Source organism: Loxodonta africana, chromosome 17, assembly GCF_030014295.1.
Source record: "Loxodonta africana isolate mLoxAfr1 chromosome 17, mLoxAfr1.hap2, whole genome shotgun sequence".
NCBI classification, from domain to species: domain Eukaryota; kingdom Metazoa; phylum Chordata; class Mammalia; order Proboscidea; family Elephantidae; genus Loxodonta; species Loxodonta africana.
In genome coordinates this window covers 68,838,162-68,855,273 of record NC_087358.1, presented here as the reverse complement: position 1 = coordinate 68,855,273, position 17,112 = coordinate 68,838,162, and positions in this window count along the sequence as shown.

Genomic DNA, 17,112 nt, shown 5'->3' with positions numbered 1-17,112 from the left:
CCATATAAAGTTAATGATTAGTTTTTCCATCTCATTAAGGAATGCTGATGGTATTTGGATAGGGATTGCATTGTATTTGTAGATTGCTTTGGGAGTTTTTTTTTTGGGTAGAATTGACATTTTCATAATGTTGAGTCTACATATCCATTAGCATCATATGTTTTTCCATTTACACAGGTCTGTTCTGGTTTCTTGCAGTAGTGTTTTGTAGTTTTCTTTTTCTAGGTCTTTTATGTCCCTGGCTAGATTTATTCTGAAGTATTTTATTTTTTTAGGGGTCATCTGATTTGTTGACTGCTGCTTCCATGGACGTTGATTGTGGAGCCAAGTAAAATGAAATTGTTCACAACTTAGTATTTTCTCTGTTTATCATGATGTTGCTTATTGGTCCACTTGCGAGAATTTTTGTTTCATTAGGAGGCTAGAAGTCCAAAATCAGAGTGCCTCTCTAGGGGAAGACTTTCTTGTCGGCTCTGGAGGAAAGTCCTTGTCTCTTCACCTTTTGCTTCCTGGTTGCTTGGAGATCTCTATATGTCTTGTCATCTATCTTACCCCATCACTCCTCTGCTATCTTGTTTAATCTCTTAATATCTCAACGTATGCCCTACATTGATCCTGTCTCATTAGCATAACAAAGACAACCCATTCCCAAATGGAATTATAACTACAGCCACAGAGGTTAGAATTTACAACACGTATTTTAAAACCCATTGCCATCTAGTCAGTTACAACTCACAGTGACCATAAAGGACAGAGTAAAACTGCCTCATGAAGTTTCCAAGGAGCTCCTGGTAAGATTCAAACTGCCGACCTTTTAGTTAGCAGCTGTAGCTCTTAACGACTACACCACCAGGGTTTAAAAAAAAAAAAAACTTTTTTTTTTTTTAGTTTCAATCCATAGCAGTCCATTTTGGTTTTGCTTTTATTTTCAGGTTGTGATATTTCTCAGGTCTCAGTGAAAAACTTGGATCTTGCTAGTGCACCTCAATGGGCCTTATACTCTGGCCTCCATCTCTCCAGTACCACAATGCTGCTGAAATCTTTGTGCAGCTCTTTACCCTTTTTGTGGCTGCTGTCAGTTTTCTTGAAGCCTTCACTTGCACTTGCTTAACTTAATGTTGGCAAACACCTCAAGGGAAAATTGTGTGTAGCCATCTGAGTTCACTTCCCTGCAATTCCCTCCTCTCTGGGATTTTACCATCCAAATTCCTGCCACTTTGGTGGCTTCAAACCCCAATCTGTCTCCTCAGCCCAGTGGAACTATTTCCCTACTCTGTGAATTGGGCCAGGGTAAATATGAAGCTCATCTTGTGTCTTAGTTATCTAGTGCTGCTATAACAGAAATACCACAAGTGGATGATTTTAACAAACAGAAATATATTTTCTCACAGTTTAGGAGTTCTAGAAGTCCAGGGAAAGGCTTTCTCTCTGTGTTGGCTCTGGGGGAAGGTCCTTGTCTCCTCAGCTTGCTTGTTTAATCTCTTTTGTATGTCAAAAGAGATTTACTTAAGACACGCCATAAACTAATCCTGTCTCATTAACATAACAAAAACAACCAATTCCCAAATGGGGTTATAACCACAGCCATAGAAGTTAGGATTTACAACACATATTTTGGAGGGACCTAATTTAATTAAAAAAAAAAATTTTTTTTTTTAATTCGATCCATAACATTCCACCCTTTGGCCACAGCCAAAACACATTCACCCCATGTATCATCCCAAAAGTCTTAAATCTACCCAAAATCCAAAATCTCATCTTCTGAATCATTTAAATCAAATATTGGTGAGACTTTAGGCATTTTCCATCCTGGGGCAAAATACCTCTTCATCTGTGAACCTGTGAAACCTAGACTACAAGTTATTTGTTTTCAAAGTACAGTGGTGGAACAGGCACAGGTAGACATTTCCATTACAAATGGGAGAAACTGGAGACAAAGAAGGGATAAAGGGCACCAAGCAAGTCTAGAACCCAGCAGGACAAACTACATTCTCTCTCAAGGCTTGAAGTTAATCCTCTGTACTCTGAGACCGTCTGAGCAATGGCCCTGTCCTCCAGATTCAGGGTGTTGGCCACACTCTCTGGGTTCTGGGTGGAGACCCCTCAGCCCTGGGCTTCAGCTCCACCTTCCAAGCCCCCTGGGGCAGCAACTCTGCTTCCATTGGCTTTGGGCGGCCCCATTTTCCTAGTCCATCTGAATGGTGACCCAACCTCCTCAGCCCTGGCAGGTCCTATTCTTTTGCCCCTTGGGCATGGCCCCTATCTCTCAGCTTTGGGCAGTGACACCATCCCACTAGCATTTATGAGTGGTGGTCCACAGTCCAGAACCGAGGTGGTGAAGATCTGACCAGCAAGCAGTTTCCATCCTTTGAAATGAAGGCAGCCCTACTTCCCTTGCCTCTTCCAATAGTTCTGCTGATCTCTGAGTTGCTCCAGGGATGGTCCTTTTCTTTTCTTGGAGGACAAGATGTAGGTCCTTTGGCCTCTTTCCTGCCTGTAGAATTCCAAGAGGCAGAGAGTGTTCTTTCCTTTCATTCTTTGTCCCTTTCAGTCTAAGCTGATAGGTTTTCGGCTGTGGTAGTTGGTTAGATCCATCAGTCACATGCTTAATTTCTTTAACAAAAGATTGTGTAGCCGTGTCCTTGGTTAACATTCTACAATGTTGTCCTTGGTTTCTACAACAGCATTTTCCAAATCTTTAAATTCTATTTTCATTTTGCACAGTTCACTTTTAAGTCCATCTCTTTCCTCTCACGTTTTATATAAATGGCAAACAGAAACCATGCGGCCCCTTCAAGATCTGTCTTAGAAATTTCCTCAGCTAAATAACCAAGTTCCTCACTTAGAAGATTTACCTTCCCCCAAGCATTTGGAAATGATTCAGACAAGTTCTTTGCCACTGCATAAAAAGCATCACTTTTCTTCCATTTTCCAATCACGTGTTCATTGTTTTCCTTTAAAGCCTCACCAGAAGCACATTTAACTACCATATTTTTAGCAACATTCTGTTGCTGGCACTGTATATATTCTCTAAGATGATAAAAGACTTTCTCTATAGCACTCCTCAGTTTCTTCAGAGCCCCCACCAGAGTTGCCTTTGATATGCATAATTATGCCAACCATCTCTTCATGGCAATCTACGCTTTACTATTAAAAAAAATAGGTAACTTAAAAACTTTTCCAGCTTCCACTCATTACCCAGGAGCCCTAGTGACGAAGTGGTTAAGAGCTCGGGCTGCCAACCAAAAGGTCTGCAGTTTGAATCCACCAGCTGCTCCTTGGAAATCCTATGGGGCAGTTCTACTCTGCCCTATAGAGTCGCTATGAATCGGACAATTCGACGGCACACAACAACAACTCATTACCCAATTAGAAAATGACTTCCACATTTTATGTGTCTGTGTATTACGCCACTCTTCCAGTACCAAATTCTGCCTTAGTTATCTAGTGCTGCTATTAACAGAAACACCACTAATGGATGGCTTTAACAAACTGAAATATTTTCTCACAGTTTAGGAGGCTAGAAGTCCAAATTCAGGGTGGCAGCTCTAGGGGAAGGCTTTCTGTCTCTGTTGGCTCTGGGGGAAGGTCCTTGTCTCCTCAGCTTCTGTTTCTTGTCTCCTTGGAGATCTCCGTGTGGCTTGGCATCTGTCCTCCCCATCTCTGCTTGCTTGCTTGCTGGTTTAAACTCTTCTTTATCTCAACAGGGGCTGACTGAAGACACAGACTACAGTGTGTCCTTCCTCTTTGACATAACAGAGACAACCATCCCCAAATGGGATTATAACCACAGACACAGAGGTTAGGATTTATAATACATATTTCGGGAGACACAATTCAATTCATAACACCTTGATATGCCTATCTTCTCTTAGGGACTGGCTGCATTGTCCATTCTCCGGTGCCTTCAAATTGTCGTATTATGTATTTTATCTGGCTGTTATCTGTTTTCAATGGGAGAGTTAGTTTAATATAAGCTATTCTGTTATGTCTGGACTCGAAAGTCTTTCTCTTTTAGAATTTGGCTTACTATATATTAGAAATAAAAAATCTGAAAGAACTCAATGAAATAAGGGAATTACAAATGCGTAGAAACTGAGTTACAGCTCACTGAACTTTAGTCTTAAACTAAGGCTATACTTAAGTCCTCTGGACTCAGCATTCTGTTTTAGAATAGCCTGTTCTCATCTTCAGTTTGGTTCTTTGGCGAGAGCTTTGTATTTGGACCAAGAAAGCCAAGAAATGGTGTCTGGCACTGCCATGTGACACTGCGATGTCTCTGGCACATAAAACTATGTGACACTGGGCAAACCTCTTCCTTTCTTCACCTCGGTCTATCATTAGTAAAGGAGATGAACCTTGATGCCTGCCCTCCTTAAGTCTATTCAGGAACAAGCAGGGCATAAGTTGATGAAGAAATACTATATAACGTGCTCACCCTGTCTTCTTAACAGGGTTATTAAAAGACCAGCTTAGCTGTGAAGGAAAGGTTTACAGGGTGCCTTCCCCATAGAGATGGGAGTAGTCTGACAATTTTCCAGTTCTTGGACGATTTCTTCTCAAGCTCTATTTTTTTTTTCTCCCCTTAATTAGAGCTATGAATTGGACACAACTGTGATTACTATTTCCTCCCCCACCTAGGTCAGATCGTCCTGCTTAATCTTGAGAATGAAAGAAAACACAGGTGTTCTAGTGGGATGCTGGCTGGCCATGTGGGCCTGACCAGAGAAGATTCTCTGTAAATAGGTTATAGAGGAACTGGAACTATTAGAAAGTTTTTAGTTAGTATGGAATCTGAACAAGAAGAGCCAATTCTGTGATTCAAAAGTTGAATGGCATTAATTTTGGGCAGCTAGTCGGGTATGTTCCTGTGATTGGAATCTTTTAGGCTAAATTTTTGGCCCTGACAGGACAAGTCTTCAGTTGCACAGCCCCACTTTGCCTCAGCCTGTGCTTTTTCTGGGCTTTATCTCTGATCAACCCTCTTCTGGCTGTCATATCCTTTTTTAGGTATTTTACCAGCCTTAGTCTGATTGGTATCTTGCTGGTCCCTTGTTGGTCACCTTACATCTCTGCTCAGATGTTTTTTGTGCTCAATTTACAGGTCGGCCCTAGAGCAATGTCATTTCCCATTCCCAAATGTTGGGGAGGACCTTATTATAAGCCCATGTACAGCGTGCACAGCGGACCAGGTGCTTTATATATTTATCTCTGTTAACCTTCTCACCAGTCTGGAAGGTCATCTCCTCCGTTTCACAGATGAGGAAACTAAGGATCGCAGAATCTAAGTCATCTACCCAAGGTCACAAAGCTTGTATGCTGCAGTCCATGTGTTCAAACTCAGGTCTAACCTCCATATTCAGAGTTCTGCCTCCTTCTGCTGCTAAGTAAGCACTAGATGGGTGAATTAGTCCAAGCTCTCAAGCTACCTGCAGAGGAAAGGAGAGCTTAAAAAAAAAGAAAGAATATGTGACTTAGTCAAACAAAGAACTTCTCAGTCTCATATATCTTCATGTCTCTTGGCCTTAATTCATGTTGTTTCTCCTAGAAATCCATCTGTTCATACTTATTAAGCACCTACTGTGCTAAGAGTGGCAATACAAAAAAACACAAAATCTACATTGGTACGATCTCTAGAGAAGGCAATTTGACAATATCTTTCATCTTAGAAATGTGCACAACCTTTGACCAGCAATTTCACTCCAGGAATTAATCACTCTCACATGTGCATAAAGCCTATCATTTAGTTGGGGACAGAGAAGAAATTGAAATCAGTGATTTCATTCTATTTTGATCAACAACCAACATCCACTGGAAGCGGTAGTCAAGTAATCAAATGACATGTAAACCTTTACCTAAAGTACAATAAAAAAAAGAAAAATCAAATATCATATTGCATTGGGTGAATATGTTGCAAAAGAGCTCTTTAAAGATTTAAAAAACAAAAATGTCTTTTTGACGACTAAGGTGTAACTTACACAAGCCATGGTCTTTTCAATCACCTTATATGCCTGTAAAAGCTGCACAAAGAAAAAGGAAGATAGAATTGATGTACTTGAAGTGTGGTAGTGGCAAAGAATATTGAATATACCATGGACTGCCAGAAGAATGAACAAATCAGTCATAGAAGAAATACAACCGGAATACTCCTTAGAAGCAAGGATGATGAAATTTCATCTTGGTTACCTTGGACACGCTTTCAGGAAAGAACAATCACTAGAGAAGGATATCATTCTTGGTAAAGTAGAGGGTCAGCAAAATGAGGGAAATCCTCAATGAGACGGATTGACACAATAGTCCCAACAATGAACTCAAACATACCAATGAGCATGAAAATGGCACGAGACCAGGCAACGTTTCATTCTGTTAGACATATGGCCACCATGAGTTGGAGCAAACTTAATGGCAACTAAACAACAGCAACAAAAACTAACTGGGAATATTGACAAATATATAAATAAATACAAAGTATATAGTCCCAAATAGAGATAAGTAAAGGGAAAAGAGGCGTATCAGTCAGGATTCCACAAAAAAATGGAAACAGTATTTTATTGTAAAGAACTGGCTTATACAGGGATAGAGTATCCAATAGCAAGGTACGCACAGGTTTACTTGTGCTTACTTACTAATCTGTGGCGCACACTTTCACATGTTCCACCGTGTGAAAGTGTGGGCCACAGATTAGTATATAAACACAGTTAAGCCAGTGGGTACCTTGTTTACTGGTTAATCCACCCCTGGGCTTTTACGATTGTGAGGGCTGCCTAGGCAACTCTGAAATTCATAGGGTAGGCTGGCAGTCTAGAACTCTCAGGTACCAACTGAAGCTGCAGTCCACAGGCAGAGCTTCTTATTCTTCAGGGAAACCTCAGTTCTGCTCCTAAGGTCTTTCAGCTGATTGAGTGAGGCCCACCCAGGTTATCAGGGATAATCTCCTTTTACTTAAGGTCTACTGTAGTTGTTAATTGCATTAACAAAATACCTTCACAGCAACACCTAGATTAGTGTTTGATTCAAGAACTGGGTACTGTAGCTGAGCTGGAGGAGCCCTGGTGGCGCAATGGTTAAAACACTTGGCTGCCAATCAAAAGGTCAGCAGTTCAAACCCAACAGCTGCTCTGCAAGAGAAAGATGTGGCAGCCTGCTTCTGTAAAGATTACTGCCTTGGAAACCTTATGGGGCAGTTCTACTCCCTCCTATAGGGTCGCTATATGTTGGAATTGACTCATTGGTAATGGGTTTGGTGTTTTTTTTTTTTTTGGTAAGATCTTCCCTCTCCCCACCAAAAGTTTGCAACAGGTTTGGTTTTGGTATAGCCGAGCCAAGTTGACACACAAAACTAATCATCACAAGAGGAACTGAAATTATATTTCTTAGAATGAATCTAACAACAAGAAAAAGAAAATCCAAACCAAAGCATCTCAAACAATGAAGGAATTTGTTGTCTTACAGCACAAAAAATTCAGAAATAGGGTGGGGTGCGTTAGCCCTGGCCATCTTCTTGGCCCTTCCCTCTGTGATGGCTTCATGCTAAGACTGCTGACAAGATGCAGCAGTTCTGGGCCTCATTTCCTGCATGAGGAAAACAGACAGCATCTCTTGTGACTTTCTCTGAAGAGCAGGGAGTTCTTTAGATATCTCTAGCAAATCTCCTCTCACATCACATTGGCCTGCATTGAGTCGTGAGCCCATGTTCGGAGTAATCTTTGTGACTAGGGAATGCTAGGTACCAATAAGCTTAGTCCTGAGGTCCTCAGGCAGTCTTCAGTGAGGAGAATTGGAAGCTGCTGTAACAGAAATACCACAAGTGGATGGCTTTAACAAAAATTTATTTTTTTCATGAAGTTCAGGAAGCCAGAATTTCAAATTCAGGGCTCCAGCTCCAGGGGAAGCCTTTCTCTCTGTTGGCTCTGAAAGAAGGTCCTTGTCTCTTTTCAGCTTTTGTTTCCTGGTTCCTCAGAGATCTCATGTGTGTGGTATCTCTGCTTGCTTAATTTGCTCTTTTATTTTTCAAAAGACATTGACTTAAGACAAGTCCTACACAAATATTTCCTCATTAACATAACAAAGAAAACCCATTCCGAAATGGGATTATAACCACAGGTATAAAACCAAAACCAAACCCACTGCCATCAAGTATATTTCAACTCAGTGACACTATAGGGCAGCGTAGAGCTGTCCCATGGAGTTTCCAAGGCTGTAATCTACACCAATGCAGACCGCCACGTCTTTCTCCCATGGAGCAGTTCGTGGTTTAGCAGTTAGCAGTTGAGCATTAACCACTTGGGGGACACAATTCAATCCATGATGTTCTACCCTTTGGCCACAAAAAAATTCATGTCTTTCTACACACCAAACACATTCATACCATCACATCATCTCAAAAGCCTTAAATCAACGCCAAGTCCAAAATCTCATTTTCTGAATCATCTAAGTCAAATATGGTTGAGACTTTAGGCATATTCCATCATGGGGCAAAATTCCTCTCCATTTGTGAACCTGTGAAACGTAGACTACAACTTATCTGCTTCCAAAGTAGAGTGGTAGAATGAGTACAAGGTAGACATTTCCATTACAAATGAGAGAAATTGGGAGGAAAGAAGAGACAACAGGCACTAAGCAAGTCCAAAACTCAAGAGAACAAATTACATTAGCTCTCAAGTCTTGAAAACAATCCTCTGTTCTTTGAGACTATCTGGGCAATGGTCCTGCCATCCAGACTCTGGGTGTTGGCCATGCTTTCTGGATTCTGAATGTAGGCTCCTTGGCCCTGGGCATAGGCCCCACCTTCCAGGCTTACTGGTATAGAAAACTTACTGCCTTGACCTTGGGTGACTGTCTTCTGCTAGGCCATCTGAGTGGCAACCCAACCTCCTCAGCCCCAGTAGGCTTCTTTCTCGTGCCCCTTGGACATGTGTTTTAGTTATCTAGTACTGCTATAACAGAAACATCACAGGTGGGTGGCTTAACATCACAGAGGTTAGAATTTACAACACATAGGATAATCACATCAGATCAAAAAATGGTGGACAACTACACAGTACTGGGAATCATGGCCTTGCCAAGTTGACACACATATTTTCGGTGGACACAATTCAATTCATAACAGCATGGCAGCTCCACCCCCTCAGCTTTGGACAGTGGCCCCATTCTCTTGGCCTTTGGGCATGGCACCTCCTCCATCCCCTTAGTTTTGGATGGTAGCTCCATCCTCTTGGCCCACATAAACAGCAGCCCCACACTCCAGAACTGAATTGTGGAGATTTAACTCTTTGTAACCTTTTTTTTTTTTTAACCTAGGAGGCTGTGGCTCCACCCTTTGAAACCCAAGAGGCTGTGGCTTCACCAACAGTCCTGCTGATCTTGGAGCTGCTCCAGGAATGGTCCTTTTCTTTTCTTGGAAGACAACAAATGTAGCTCCTTTGGCCTGTTTCCTGCCTATAGTATTCCAAGAGGCACTCAGTTTTCCTTCCTTTCACCCTGTTTTTGTCTCCTTCAATCTAAGCTGGGGCTCTGGTGGAACAGTGGTTAAGAACTTGGCTGCTAACCAAAAGGTTGACTGTTTGAATACACCAGCTGCTCCTTGGAAATCCTATGGGGCAGCTGGAATAGAAGGGATGGCAACGGGTTTGTTTTGGTGGATTCAGCTCAGCCTAAGCTGATGGGATTTATGCTGTGGTAGTTGGTTAGATCCATCAGCCACAGGCTTACTCTCTTTAACAAAAAAATCGAGTTACCAGGTTCTTGGTGAGAGTTTTAGGGCACATGTCCTTTTTTTTTTTTTTTTTTTTTGTCCTTAGTTTGTACAACAGAATTTCCCATATCTTTAAGTTCTGGTTTCATATTGCACAGTTCATTTTTAAGTCCATCTCTTTTCTCCCTCATTCTGCTATAAGTGACAAGGAGAAACCACTTTAAGATCTTGCTTAGAAATCTCCTCAGCCAAATACCTAAGTTCATCACTTATGAGTTCTACCTTCTATCAAACATTTGAACATAATTTAGACAAGTTCTTTGCCACTGCATAAAAGGCAGCACCCTTCCTCCACTGTCCAATCACATGTTCATAGTTTCCTTTGAAAGGCTCACCAGAGCACATTTTAACATCCAGATTTCTAGCAACATTCTGTTAACAGTGCCATATGTATTCTCTAAGATAGTAGAGACTTTCTCTATAAAATTTTTTTTCTTTATAGCTCTCCTCATTTTCTTCTGAGCCCTCACCAGAATTTCCTTTGACGTCCATAATTCTACCAACAGTCTCTTCAAAGCAATCTAGGGCCTTACTATGAAGCACATAAGAATTCCTGCAGAATCTACCCATTACCTAAATGGTATTCACACTCTCTGGTGTCAAATTTTATCTTACTTATCTAGTGTTGCTGTATCAGAAATACCACAAGTGGATGGCTTTAGGAAACAGAAATTTATTTTCTCACAGTTTAGGAGGCTGGAAGTCCAAATTCAGGATGCTGGCTCAAGGGGAACACTTTCTCTCTCTGTTGGCTCTGGGGGAAGATCCTTGCCTCTTTTTAGCTTCTGTTTCTTGGTTCCTTGGAGATTTCATGTGGTGTGGCATCTAACTTCCCCCAACTGTGCTTGCTTAATCTGTTCCTTTTACATCTCAAAAGAGATTAATTTAAGATGCACCCTACACTAATACTGCATTATTAACAAAACAAACCACCACTCAACTATCAGTTTGTCATACTGTGATGGCTTACAGGTGGCTGTGATGCTAGAAGCTATGCCCCTGTATTACAAATACCAGCAGGGTCACCCATTGTGAACAGGTTTCATCGGACCTTCCAGACTAAGACAGACTGGGAAGAAGGACCTAGTAATCTGTTTCTGAAAAAATTGGCCAGTGAAAACCTCATGGACAGCAGTGGAACATTGTCTGATATAGTGTGGGAAGATGAGCCCCTCAGGTTGGAAGGTGCTCCAAAGATGACTGGGAAGAGCTACCTCCCCAAAGTAGAGTCGACCTTAATGACATGAATGCAGTAAAGCTTTCGGGAACTTCATTTGCTGATGTGGCACGACTCAAAATGAGAAGAAACATCTGCAACGCTATAGGACAGAGTAGAACTGCTCCATAGACTTTCCAAGGAGTGCTTGGTGGGTTCGAACTGCTGACCATTTGGTTAGCAGCTGTAGCTCTTAACCACTACGTCACCAGGGTTTCCTCCATTAATGATAGAAATGTGGAATCAAGGAAAATTGATCAAAAATGAAAAGAAATGCTTGAAGATCAATATCCTAGGCATTAATGAGCTGAAATGAATTGGTATTGATCATTTTGAATCAGACAGTCGTATGGTCTGCTTGCCGGGAATGACAAATTAAAGAGGAGCGGCATTGCACACATCATCAAAAAGAACAATTGAAGATCTATCCTGAAATACAAAGCTGTCAGCAGCAGGATAGCATCCACAAGGAAGAGCAGTTAATATGACTATTATTCATATTTATATATCAACCAATAAGGACAAACATGAGGAAATTGAAGACTTGCACCAAATTCTGCAGTCTGAAATTGATCAAACATGCAATCAAAATGCGTTGATAATTACCGGTGATTGGAATGAGAAAGTTGGAAACAAAGAACAAGGATCTGTAGTTGGAAAATATGGCCTTGGTAATAGAAATGATGCCAAAAATCACATGATAGAATTTTGTAAGACCAACAACTTATTCATTGAAAATACCTTTTTCAAGAACATAAACAGTGATTGTACATGTGGACATCGCAGGATAGAATACACAAGAATCAAATCAACTACATCTGTGGAAAGAGACGATGGAGAAGCTCAATATCATCAGTCAGAACGAGGCCAGGGGCTGATTGCCAAACAGACCATCAATTGCTCATATGTAAGTTCTGTGAAGCTGAAGAAAATCAAAACAAGTCCGTGAGAGTCAAACTACAACCTTCAGTATATCCCACTTGAATTTAGAGACCATCTCAAGAATAGATTTGACGCATTGAACACTATGACCAAAGACCAGGCAAATTGTAGAATGACATCAAGAACAGTATACATGAAGAAAGCAAAAGGTCATTAAAAAGACCGAAAAGGAAAAAAATACCAAAAAGCATGTCAGAAGAGACTCTGAAACTTCCTCTTGAACATAGAGTAGCTAAAGCAAATGGAAGACATAATGAAGTAAAAGAGCTGAACAGAAGATGCCAATTTTTCCAGAAGCAGACTGCCAGGTCCTTCTTCCTAGTCTGTCTTAGTCTGGAATTTCCACTGAAACCTGTCCACCATGGGTGACCCTGCTGGTATTTGAAATACCAGTGGCATAGCTTCCAGCATCTTATTAACATTCAAGCCACCACAGTAGGACGAACTAATAGGCAGGTGGTGGTCGCAAATAGTTTGCTGAGTGCAATATGTCAGACACAAAGGGACAAATATCGTATGATCCCACTTATGTGAAATATTTAACGTAGGCAAATGGAGAGAGACCAAAGGTTATTAGAGGTTACCAGGGGCTTGGGTAGGGGAGGAGGGAATCAGAGTTAATACTGAGAGGTACTGGGTTTACGTTTGGGGTGATGGAAAACTGTTGGGAGTGGATACTGGTGGTGGTTGTACAACGTGGTGGATGTAACTAGTGTCACTGAATTCTACGCTTAAATATCGTTAAAATACGGAAAATTTTTGGTTATGTATATTTTATTACACTACATTTTTTTTAATTAAAAAAAGAATCCTACAAAGTATTGAAGGGCCCCTGGTGGCACAATGGTTAAGCACTTGGCTACTAACCAAAAGGTCAGTGGTTCAAACCCATCAGCCACTTCATGGGAGAAAGATGTGGCAGTCTGCGCCCGTAAAGTTTACACCCTTGGGAGCAGTTCAGCTCTGTCCTATAGGGTCACTGTGAGTCGGATTTGACAGCATACAGCAGCAACAAGGTGAAGTACTGACTCCTGCATACACTCCCCTCTGACATGTGTGGTGAGGATGGGACTGGGGACACAAAAGCATTTTACAGTTTTAGTTCTCATAAGGGCTGGAAAACCGAGGTGCATAATTTGTTGATGATGTTGCTGTTTTTAGGCAGAGAGAGGGCCATGCAAATAAGGGAAAGAATTGAATGCAGAACTAAGCACTTTTGGGGGACTCTTCTGTCAACAGCTTTGTTAGTTCCTTCCTTTATGAAGAAGTTCCTTGTATACATCTTGAGTAGCATCAGTTTTGCTGTGAACTGTCAATACACGATACAAAAACAGAGGCGGTGAAGAATATATTAAATATTCCAAATGAGAGAAAGTAAAGTTCCTATTCATAAATTCAACATTTTGGCCCCTGTTAAGTGTGCCCCCAAAAAAGTTCTGTCGAAATTCTACCCCCTATTTCTGTGAATATGACCCTGATTAGAACTAGGGTTTTCTTTTTTTGTGTTAACGAGGTCATATCAGACTAGGGTGGGTCCTAAACCTATTCCCTTCTGAGTGAGGTCTTATAAGAAGAGCTTTACAGCCACAGACACACCTCCTGTGACCCGCTGTGAGCGTGAAGGCAGATGCATGCAAAAGCAGCAAAGGAACACCCAGGTTTGCCCAGGCAGCCACCAGAGCCCAGGGGTGAGGCCACAGAAGGAATCGCCACAGTCAATGTTCTGATTTGGACCTTTAGCCTCCCAAACCATCAGGAAATAAATTTCTGTTCTTTAAAGCCACCCTTTAGTGGTGATTTTGTTGTGGTGGCCCTAGGAAACTAAGACAGCCACTGTTTTGGAAAATGGAGAATTTTCTTTTAACCAAAGCTAATCTTGGCATCAGAATCTGTAGATAGTGGGGACCTTTAGTAGTCACTGTTTATGAGATCGAGAGAAGGAAAAAGGAAGTGCAAACAGCTGACAGAGTGACCTGAGGTTGTGGTTCTGTCACAAGCTGGCCTCTGGAAATGGCCCAGGACCAACAGATGAGAGCCAGAGCTGAGGAGGTGGGTACCAGGGCTGAGGAGATAGGTGCCAGAGCTGAGGAGGTGGGTACCAGGGCTGAGGAGGTGAGCAGCCCAGGCTGTTTATCCACCACTTGCTCCACCTTCTCCACAGAAACGGTGCTGAGCTGCTGAGCTGAGGTGTTAATGTGATGGTAGCCCGTTGTATAGCATATAGAGGCAGTTCAGCTAATTCTTTTTCATTTTTTTAAATTTTATTGTGGTAAAATTTACATAACAAAACATTTGCTATTTAACCATGTTTTTAATTGTACAATTCAGTGATAATACATTCGCCTTGTTGCACAACCATCACCACTATCCATTTCCAGAAACTCAGCACCCCTTCAGTAATAACTCCCATCCCCTCCTCCCCTAGCCACTGGGAACCACTAACGGACTTTGGTCTCTGCGCACTTGTCTATTCTAGATATTTCATACAAGTGGAATCACACAATATTTATCATTTGTGACTGGGTCATTTCACTCAACATCATGTTTTCAAGGTTCATCCACACTGTAGCATGTATCAGAACTTCACTTCTCTTTATGGCTGACCAGTATTGCATTGCCTGTACGTACCATGTTTGGTCACAGCATCAGGCCCATCAAGTAAAAAGGGTCATTGCACTGAAATAACTACATCTGCAAGTAAAATATTATATAAACAAAGTCCAAACTCATGAAGTAAGTTTAACACAAACGGACAAATGGTATTCCCAATCTGTTTATCTCTTGAAGGGGAAGGGAAGTTGGAAAAAGGAAAGGGAAGAATAGAGAAAGTAGGGAGAAGAGAGAGACAGGGATGGAGGAGGGGCCATGGCTTCAGTGGGGGAAAGTGACAGTGCTGATGCCTATCAACTCCCCTTTGAAGTTTTGAATTTTAATTATCTCCAGTTTTTCATTGCCTTGATGCTTAACTACACAGGGCTAGTTCTGACTGAGGTAACCAGACAATCTTCCACAGTTGAAATCATTGTCCCACCTGCAAAAGCAAGAACTGAAGTTAACTACATCGGGGTTCAGTCAGAGGCCAGAGAATTGGAGAACCTACCTATTGACTAAAGGTCATGGTCACAGCGGGCGTTGGAGGCCTGGAGAGTGTGTGTGTGTGTGTGTGTGTGTGTGTGTACACATGCTTATGTATGCACCAAAACCAGGTGTCTACAATTCAAAGTCTTCTCCAGGATTCTGAGGTCAGTGAGAATCCTGGCTGGCCTCTCTTAGAAGTATTTGCATTTTGATCTAGGCCTTTTAAATGCCAAGACACCTACAATATACAAAGGAATGAGACACTAATGGTGGAACTTGAGGTGCCACTACAAGTAGAGATTTGTTTCCTAGGAGGAGGGAAGAATTTTCCAGTTTTCCTCAAACAATTTTTTTGTTTGTTTGTTTCAACTCTGCTGTAGACCAGAGATTTTTTTATATAAGAGATCCTTTCTGGAGATATTTATGTCAAAATATTTTCCCCTTATTTCTCACCTCCTTTCTGACCTTGCACACAGGCCAAGCGTTGCTTATTAAGCAGCTTCTGCTAGGAAAAGGGAGAGGTTGTGTATGTGGGGCCCTCCCTCTCCTCAGCTACCACTGACTTCTCTGGCTCTGGCTTCTGCATGATGACAGGGAGGGCCCCACCCATTGTGAGTAACACCCAGTTGCAGCATTTAATTGCTGTCCCCTGAAGCAGCTATGCGGCCCACAGGTTACCCCCCTCTCTAACGGATAAGCCTCCTTAGCAATGAGTGCTGCTGATCCACTGGGGTGTGTTGGTGTTGGGGGGTGAGGGAGAGAGTGGTTTACTTTCAACTCATTTTCTAAAACTTTCCACTGTGGAGTGCCTCCAGGGAGCTGCCTGATGTAGCCTTTCCTAGTTAATGAAGCCAATGACAATTTCAGTCCCAAGAACATTGTTGGTTTAGAGACAATGATCTGCAGTTAATGAAAACAATAATTTTTCACAGCTATTAGAAAACACGATTTGGCTCTCGTGTGGTAGGTAGAAAAGTGCTTACTTTCTTTCATACCAGCCCAAGGAAGCTTTTGAAGTTCAGAAACTTTCCTCACTAGCAATGGATCACATAGTATAGACGGAAAAGTCTGTGGCAGCAGTTTGAGGAGCCTGGAGAGGAGGAGCAGCATCAGAAGGTTCTGCCAACTAATGCAAGAGGGACCGGTGTTCTGCCACAGGCTTTATAACACCAATGGGGAAAATGCCCTCAAAGAGGAAGCGCTGCAGCCGGCTCGTTCTGGATTTTCGTGCCTGCCTCCCCCTCAGTCCTTGCTTAGTGACAACTGTAGTTCAATCTCCCTTGGTGTCAATTCCAGAAGGGCAATTTCCCTGAAATGGCTCTTCTCTGACAAGCTGGCGACCCCGGGCTGCTTCTAGCCACACCTTGCTTCTACAGCAAATAAGCAACTTTAATTTGGACTCCCAAGTGGAAATAACAGATAGTCATCAGAAACAGAGGGCCCTTGCCCGGGCTTGCTCAGAAAGTCCCCACTACAAGAGGGTGCAGCTGCCTCTCTCTGCAGCTTCCTGGTGAGGCACCCCTTGTCAAGTGACCAGGAAGTTAATTCTGTCAAATATTAACCCTGGTCCTGAGGCCTTGGCTGTTTTAGTGGGGAGCAAAGGAGGTAGAAGGTGAAAGAAAGAGAAAGGGAAAGCGCACACAGTTAGCAAGCTGAGGCAGAAGCACAGAGCTAGGAAGGAACAGAGCAGGGAGGGCAGAAGAGGAAGCTCTGAGAAGGGTATTAGTCAGAGGCCAGTGTCAGCAGGATTGGGGTGGAGGGGCTTCTCTCTGAAGGCTGACGTGTTGTCTCACCACTGTTCCTGGTTCTGCCACAGCTTTAATTCTTATTTACTGTCGTGGAAAAAATATAATTATCCACGGAAAACAGGTTAAAAACAGCATGTCCACACAATCTCCCCTTTTAAATATATGTATACCTCAATATCTGGAAGGCTATAAACACGGGTTTTAATCGCTATCTCTGGGTGATAGGATGAGAGATGATTTTTTATTTTCTTCTTTTTGCTTATCTATATTTTCTACAATGAATAGCTATTTGCTTATACCAAAAAAATCAAATTTATATTAAAAAGTGACAGAAAAGGACAAATAGAGAAGGAGAAAAATATGGAGTTGGGGAA